The sequence below is a fragment of the Ursus maritimus genome (assembly GCF_017311325.1).
Source record: "Ursus maritimus isolate PB19 chromosome X unlocalized genomic scaffold, ASM1731132v1 scaffold_X1, whole genome shotgun sequence".
NCBI lineage: Eukaryota > Metazoa > Chordata > Mammalia > Carnivora > Ursidae > Ursus > Ursus maritimus.
The window spans coordinates 77347465-77355345 of record NW_024423319.1 but is presented as its reverse complement, the minus strand read 5'-3'; positions in this window follow the sequence as shown (position 1 = coordinate 77355345).

Here is a 7881-nt window from a genome sequence, read left to right as displayed (position 1 = left end):
GCTTGACTTCTTTCACTTCACATAATCCCCTCAAGTTCCATCCATGTCAATGCAAATAGTGGGTATGCATCCTTTCTGATGGCTGAGTAATATTCCATTGTATATATGGACCACATCTTTATCCATTCATCTGTAGACGGATATCTCAGCTCCTTCCACAGTTTGGCTATTCTGGACATTGCTGCTATGAACACTGGGGTGCAGGTGCCCCTTCTTTTCATTACATCTGTGTCTTTGGGGTAAATACCTAGTAGTGCAATTGCTGGGTCATAGGGTAGTTCTATTTTTGACATCTTGAGGAGACTCCATACTGTTTTCCAGAGTGGCTGTACCAGCTTGCATTCCCACCAACAGTGTAAGAGGGCTCCTCTTTCTCCACATCCCGCCAAAACTTGTTGTTTCCTGTTTTCTTAATTTTTGATGTTCTAACTGGTGTAACATGGTATCTCATTGTGGTTTTGATTTCTATTTCCCTAATGGCTACTGATGTTGAACATTTTTTTCATGTGTCTGTTAGCCATTTGTATGTCTTCTTTGGGGAAGAGTTTGTTCATGTCTTTTGCCCATTTTTTGACAGGATTATTTGCTTTTTGAGTGTTGAGTTTGAGGAGTTCTTTATAAATATTAGATACCAGCCCTTTAACTGTAATGTCATTTGCAAATATCTTCTCCCATTCCATGGGTTGCCTCTTAGTTTTGTTGACTGATTCCTTTGCTGTGCAGAAGCTTTATATCTTGATGAAGTCCCAAAAGTTCATTTTTGCTTTTGTTTCCCTTGCCTTTGTTGACATGTCTTCAGAGAAATTGCTGTGCACATATTGCATGGTGCACTGGGTGTTATACGCAAGTAATGAATCATGGAACTTTACATCAAAAACTAGGGATGTACTGTATGGTGACTAACATAATATAACAAAAAATTATATTAAAAAAAGAAGTTGCTGTGGCCTATGTCAAAGAGATTACTGCCTATGTTCTCCTCTAGGATTTTGATGGATTGTGTTTCACATTGATGTCTTTCATCCATTTTGAGTTTATATTTGTGTATGGTGTAGGAGAATGGTCCAGTTTCACTCTTCTGCACGTGGTTGTCCAATTCGCCCAGCACCATTTATTGATGAGACTATCTTTTTTCCCATTGGATATCTTTTTCCTGATTTGTTGAAGATTAGTTGACCATAGAGTTGAGGGTCCATTTCTGGAGTCTCTATTCTGTTCCATTTGTCTATGTGTCTGTTTTTGTGCCAATACCATGCTGTCTTGGTGATCACAGCTTTGTAATATAGCTTGAAGTCAGGCAACGTGATGCCCCCAGCTTTGTTTTTCTTTTTCATTATTCCCTTGGCAATTCAGGGTCTTTTCTTGTTCCATACAAATTTTAGGATTGCTTATTCCAGGTCCTTGAAAAGTGCCGATGGTATTTTAATAGGGATGGTATTGAAAATGTAGATTACATAGACACTTCAACAATGTTTATTCTTCCAATCCATGATCATGGAATGTTTTTCCATCTCTTTGTGTCTTCCTCGATTTCTTTCATATGTGTTTTGTAGTTTCTGAGTGTAAATCCTTTACCACTTTGGTTAGGTTTATTCCTAGGTATCTTATGGTTTTTGCTGCTATTGTAAATGGAATCAATTCTTTAATTTCTCTTTCTTCATTCACATTTTTAGTGTATGGAAAAGCAACTGATTTCTGTGATTTGATTTTGTATCCTGCCACATTGCTGAATTGCTGTGTGAAGTCTGGTCATTTGGCGGTGAAGTCTTTTGGCTTTTCCACATGAAGTACCATGTCATCTGCAAAGAGAGAGAGAGTTTGACTTCTTCTTTGCTAATTTGAATGCCTTTTATTTATTTTTGTTGTCTGATTGCTGATGCTAGGAATTCTAGTACCGTGTTGAACAATAGTGGTGAGAGTGGGCATCCCTGTCTTATTCCTGCCTTAAGGGAAAAGCTGAGAGCTTTTCACCTTTGAGAATGATATTAGCTGTGGGCTTTCCATAGATGGCTTTTATGATATTGATTCATGATCCTTCTATCCCTATACTTTGAAGGTTTTAATCAGGAAAGGATGCTGTATTTTGTCTATTTTTTTCTGCATCAATTGAGAAGATCATATGGTTCTTGTCTATTCTTCTATTAATCTGCTCTATCATGTTGGTTGATTCGTGAGTGTTGAACCACCCAGGAATAAATTTCACCTGGTCGTGATGAATAATCCTTTTAATGTACTCTTGGATCCTGTTGGCTAGGATCTTTTGAAGATTTTGTCATCCATGTTCATCAGGGATATTGGTCTGTAATTCTCCTTTTTGATGGGGTCTTGGCCTGGTTTTGGGATCAGTGTAATGCTGGCCTCATAGAACGATTTTGGAAGTTTTCCTTCTGTTTCTGTTTTTGGAAACAGCTTCCTTAGAATAGGTATAATTTCTTCTATAGATGTTTGGTGGAATTCCCCTGGGAGGGAATCCATCTGACCCTGGACTCTTGTTTTTTGGGAGGTTTTTGATTATTGCTTCAATTTCGTTACTGGTTATTAGTCCATTCAGGTTGTCTATTTCGTCCTTTTTCAGTTTTGGTAGTTTGTAAGTTTCCAAAAAGGCATCCATTTCTTCCAGGTTGCTTAATTTTTTGCTATATAGTTGTTGGTAATAAGTTCTAATAAATGTTTCTATTTCCTTGGTGTTAGTGTTGACCACTCCCCTTTCATTCATGGTTTTAATAATTTGGGCCCTTTCTTTTTTCTTTTGGATAAGTCTGGCCAAGTGTTTATCGATCTTGTTAATTCTTTCAAGGAAACAGCTTCTAGTTTTGTTTATCGGTTCTACTGTTTTTCTGATTTCTATTTCATTGATCTGTGCTCTAATCTATATTATTTCTCTTCTTCTTGGTTTCGGTTTTATTTTCTGTTCTTTCTCTAGCTCCTTGAGGGGTAAGTTTGGCTTGTGCATTCAGGATTTTTCTACTTTTTTGAGTGGGGTTTGGATGGCTTTTTATTTCCCCTTTAGGACCACCTTTGCAGTATCCCATAGAGTTTGGACTGATGTTTTCATTCTTATTATTTTCCATGAATTCTTTAAGTTCTTCTTTAATTTCCTGGTTGAACTAATCATTTTTAGCAGGTTGCTCTTTAACTTCCAAGTGTTTGAATTCCTTCCAATTTTTTTTCAAAGCACTGTGGTCTGATAACAAGCAGGGAATAATCTCAATCTTTTGGTATTGGTGGAGACCTGATTTGTGACCCAGTATGTGGTCTATTCTGGAGAAAGTTCCATGTGCATTCAAGAAGAATGAGTATTTTGTTGTTTTAGGGTGGAATGTTCTGTATATATCTGTGAAGTCCATCTGGTCCAATGTATCATTCAAAGCTCTTGTTTCTTTGTTGATCTTCTGCTTAGATGATCTGTCTACTGCTGAGAGTGGAGTGTTAAGGTCTCCTACTATTAATGTATTATTATCAATATGATTCTTTATTTTGGTTAACAGCTGGCTTATGTAGTTGGCTGCTCCCATGTTGGAGGCATAGATATTTAAAATTGTTAGATTTTCTTGTAGGATAAACCATTTAAGTATTACACAGTGTCCCTCTACATCTCTTCCTACAGTCTTTGCTTTAAAATCTAATTTTTCTGATATGGCAATTGTTACCCCAGCTTTCTTTTGAGGTCCATTGGCATGATAAATGGTTCTCCATCCCTTCACTTTCAATATGGAGGTGTATTTAATTTCAAATTGAGTCTCTTATAGACAGCATATAGATGGGTCTTATCGTTGTATCCAATCTGCAACCCTGTGCCATTTCATGGGGAATTTAGGCCATTTACATTAAGAATAACTACTGAAAGATATTAATTTAGTGCCATCATATTGCCTGTAAAGTCCCTGTTTCTATAAATTGGCTCTGTAAATTCCTGGTCTATATTACTCTTGTGATCTTTCTTCTTTTATAGAATCCCCCTTAATATTTATTGCAGGGCTGACTTGGTGGTCACATATTCTTTTAGCTTATTCTGGTCCTGAAAGCTCTTTGTCTCTCCCTCCAGCCCTGCTGGATAAAGTATTCTTGGCTGCATGTTCTTTTCATTTAGTCCCCTGAATATGTCTTGCCATCCCTTTCTGATTTGCCAGGTCTCTGTGGACAGGTCTGATGTTATTCTGATGTTCCTCCCTCTTTATGTAAATCTCTTCCCCCTAGCTGCTCTCAGGATTGCTTTCTTGGCTCTAAGATTAGCAAAATTTACTGTTATATGCTGGGGTGTTGGTCTATTTTTATTGATCTTGGGAGGGCTCCTCTCTGCCTCTTGGACACGAATGCTTGTTTGCTTCCCCAGATTAGGGAAGTTCTCAGCTATGATTTGCTCAAATATATCTTCTAGTCCTCTCTCTCTCTCCAACCTTTTAGGCATCCCAGTAATTCTGACATTGGAACATTTCATGGCTTCATTGATCTCTCTAAGTCTGATCTCATGGGCTTCTAGTTGATTATCTCTATCCTACCGGACTTTCTTCCTTTCTATCAGCTTATCTTCTAGATCACTAATTCATTCTTCTACCTCATTTATACTGGCTGTTAGATTATCCAGTTTAGATTGCATCTCATTCATAGCATTTTTAAGTTCGGTCTGATTATCTCCCATTTCTGCCCTTAGAGATTCTACATTGTTGCTAATGGTTTTCTCAAGCCTAGCTATTGACTTTATAGTTGTCACCCTGAAGTCTGTCTCTGACATCTTGCTTATATCCATATCCATTAGGTCTGCATCAGAGGCCATTGTCTCTGGTTCTTTTCTTTGTTGTGAGTTCCTTCTCCTAGTCCTTCTGTTTAGGGATAGTTGAGGGAATGTACAAAGTCCAAAATATCAATCACAACTCAAGCAAGATGAGCCCTAGGAAAATTCAGAGTGGTTGGAAACCACCACTGAAAAAATCAAAGCCAAAATGAAACCCAAGAGTAAAAGTAATAAATTTTTTAAAAAATTAAAATTTAAAATTTAAAAAAGTAGGGGGTGAGGTGTAGGGAGGTTATAATCCCTCAGTGTGGGCAAAGTACGGTGTTTCAGTTCTTCCTGGGTGTATTTTGTCCTGTTTGTTAGAGGACACTACTTCTCAAAACTACAGGGAAAGTAAACTTGTATATAGATAAAGGTAATATTGAATAGGGAAAAAAGGACTACACTAAAGCATATATGTATATAAAAAATATAAGTGTGAAATAGTACAAGTTAAAAAGCTACTATGCTATATAAGTTTATACATTGAGTAACAAGCTGAAATGAGAAAAAAGTAAAAAGTAAAAACAGAGAAGAAGCATAAGAGAAAGAATAAAAAGAACAAGAGAGTTGTATCTGAAAAATACACAAGCCGTGAGGCAATACCTTGAGCTCAATATACTATTTTCCCCTGGTGTTGGGGTTTTACAGTTTTATGGGGACCCTAGGGTTGTCGTCCTCTTGTTCTTCCAGCCTGTCTTTTGGGGGAGGGACCTGCCATGCTGTTTCTCAGGCAACCCTGCTTGGGCAGAGTTGCTCTGCTCCTCCCCCGTTGAAGGGCTGGGTTTCCTTGGAAATTCGTTTTTTGAGGTTTTGTTCTCTGGCGACTGTATGTGCCTATTCTGAGGGTCAGAGCAAAAATGGTCACACCCAAACCTCTGTCCCAGAGCAGAGAAATTGCTGTGTACTCTCTTCACTGAACCCTCCAGGACACACTGTCTCCATTTCTGTATGCCCTGCTGAAAACCACAGCCTCTGGCGTTGTGCACCCACAGTGACACTGTCAAAGTTTGACCCAGGGGCCCAGGCTGGTCTCTGCCCTTTGTCCTTCTAAAACCGTGAATAGTCCCAGGTTTACACACAGGCCCCCACAGCTCCTGGATCCTGTTTGAGCACTGCTCTAAAGCTCTTTCCCAGCTGCTACTGCTCTGGAGTTTTTGCCTTTTCTGGCACAGGACGCTTTTGTGCTCAGGTGTTATATCACTTTCCAGGAGCCAGCTTATGGTGGCTCCCTCCTCCTTCTGCTTATCTTCTGATATCTGCCCACAGATTCATGACTCTGCCCTTCGTACCTCACAACAGGCAGTGTTTTTCTGCTTGTAGAGATTCAGATATATATTCTTACATCTCAGGTTGATTTCATGGGTTTTCAGAATGGTTTGGTAGATATTCAGCTAGAATTCAGGGGACTGGTTGAAATGGGGTTCCCTACTCCTCCACCATCTTGCCCCATCCTTGGTCCCCCATGGCTTTAGTTTTTGTCTGGGAAACTCTTTATCTCTCCTTCTATTCTGAATGACAGCTTTGCTGGATAAAGAATTCTTGGCTGTACATTTTTCCCACTCAGCACATTGAATATTTCTTTCTACTCCTTTCTGACCTGCCAGGTTTTGGTGGACAGATCTGGTGCAAAACTAATCTGTCTTCCCTTGTAGCAAGGACATTTTTTTCCCTTTTTGCTTTCAGGATTCTTTCCTTGTCTGTGTATTTTGTGAATTTGACTATGATATGCCTTGGCGATGGTTGGCTTTTGTTGAATTTAATGGGAGTTCTTTGTGCTTCTTGGATTTTTATGTCTGCATCCTTCCCCAGATTAGGAAAGTTTTCAGTTATAATTGCTCAAATAAACCTTCTGCCCCCTTTTCTTTCTCTTCATCTTCTGGACCTCTATGATATGAATGTTATTATGCTTTAAGGTGTCCCTTAGTTCCCTAAGGCTACCTTCATGGTCTATTACTTTTCTTTCCCTCTCTTTTTCAGCTTCATTATTTTCCTTAATTTTATTTTTTATATCACTGGTTTGCTCCTCTGCTTCATTCATCCTCATTTTTATGGTCTTCATTTGAGTTTGCATTTTTAATTTTGGCTTGACTAAATTTTAGTTCTTTATATCTGCAGTAAGGGATTCTCTAGTGTCTTCTATGCTTTTTTAAGCCCAGCTAGTATCCTTATAATTGTTGTTTTAAATTCTAGTTTAGACATCTTACTTATATCTGTATTGAATAAATCCCTGGCCATGATTTCTACTACTTTTTCTTTCTTTTGGGATGAATTTCTCTGTCATGTCATTTTGTCCAAAAGGAAAAGGAAAAAGAAAAAAAAGAAACCTAGATGTTGGGTGTGTTTTGGTCTGCTTGTTAAAAGAATCTAGATCTAAAAATAAAATAAAATAAATATATATAAATAAAAATTAAAAATAATAATAAATAAAAATGGAATTAAAAATAAGAAAATTAATGAAAAATAATAATAAAAAATAAAGAATAAAAAGAAAGAGGAAGCTAGATCCTATTTCCCCTAGAGCTGAACCTTTGCAGCACCCTATGAACAGTAGACTTGTTGTGAGCAAGTTGTTAGTGCTGGTCTTCTGGGGGAGGGGCCTGTTGAGCTAATTCTCAGGTGGACCTGCCCTAGGGGAGCCAGGTCTCCAGGGTGCAGGTGGGTGGGGCTTGGTGTACATGGCTCTATCCTCCACTAGGTGATGCTGTTTTGCTTCCTGAAGGCTTTCCACACTGATGATGGGCTGGGTGAATATGGTGGTGCCCTGCTCTGGAGCTGAAAGTTCTACCCCCCCATCCTTCAGTGAGCCCTCACAGAAGAGCAATCACCTTTCCTGTGACCCTGGATTCTGTTAGAATCCTGCATTCACCTCACCTGTGTCCAAGGTTTTTGTTGTTGTTGTTGTTGTTTTGTTTTGTTTTGATCTAAGGTGCATGACTGAGTTTCAAAACTCCGAATTTAAGGGACTCCCGTGGTGTGGACCCATGTTGTTCTTCTGGGGGATGGTCCTACCATGCTTTTGCCACTTGCCATCCCATCCCAGGAAAGCAGTCACACGACCATGCTGCAGTTCACTGTTTATGGCAAAACAGAGCAGAAAGCCAGCACCA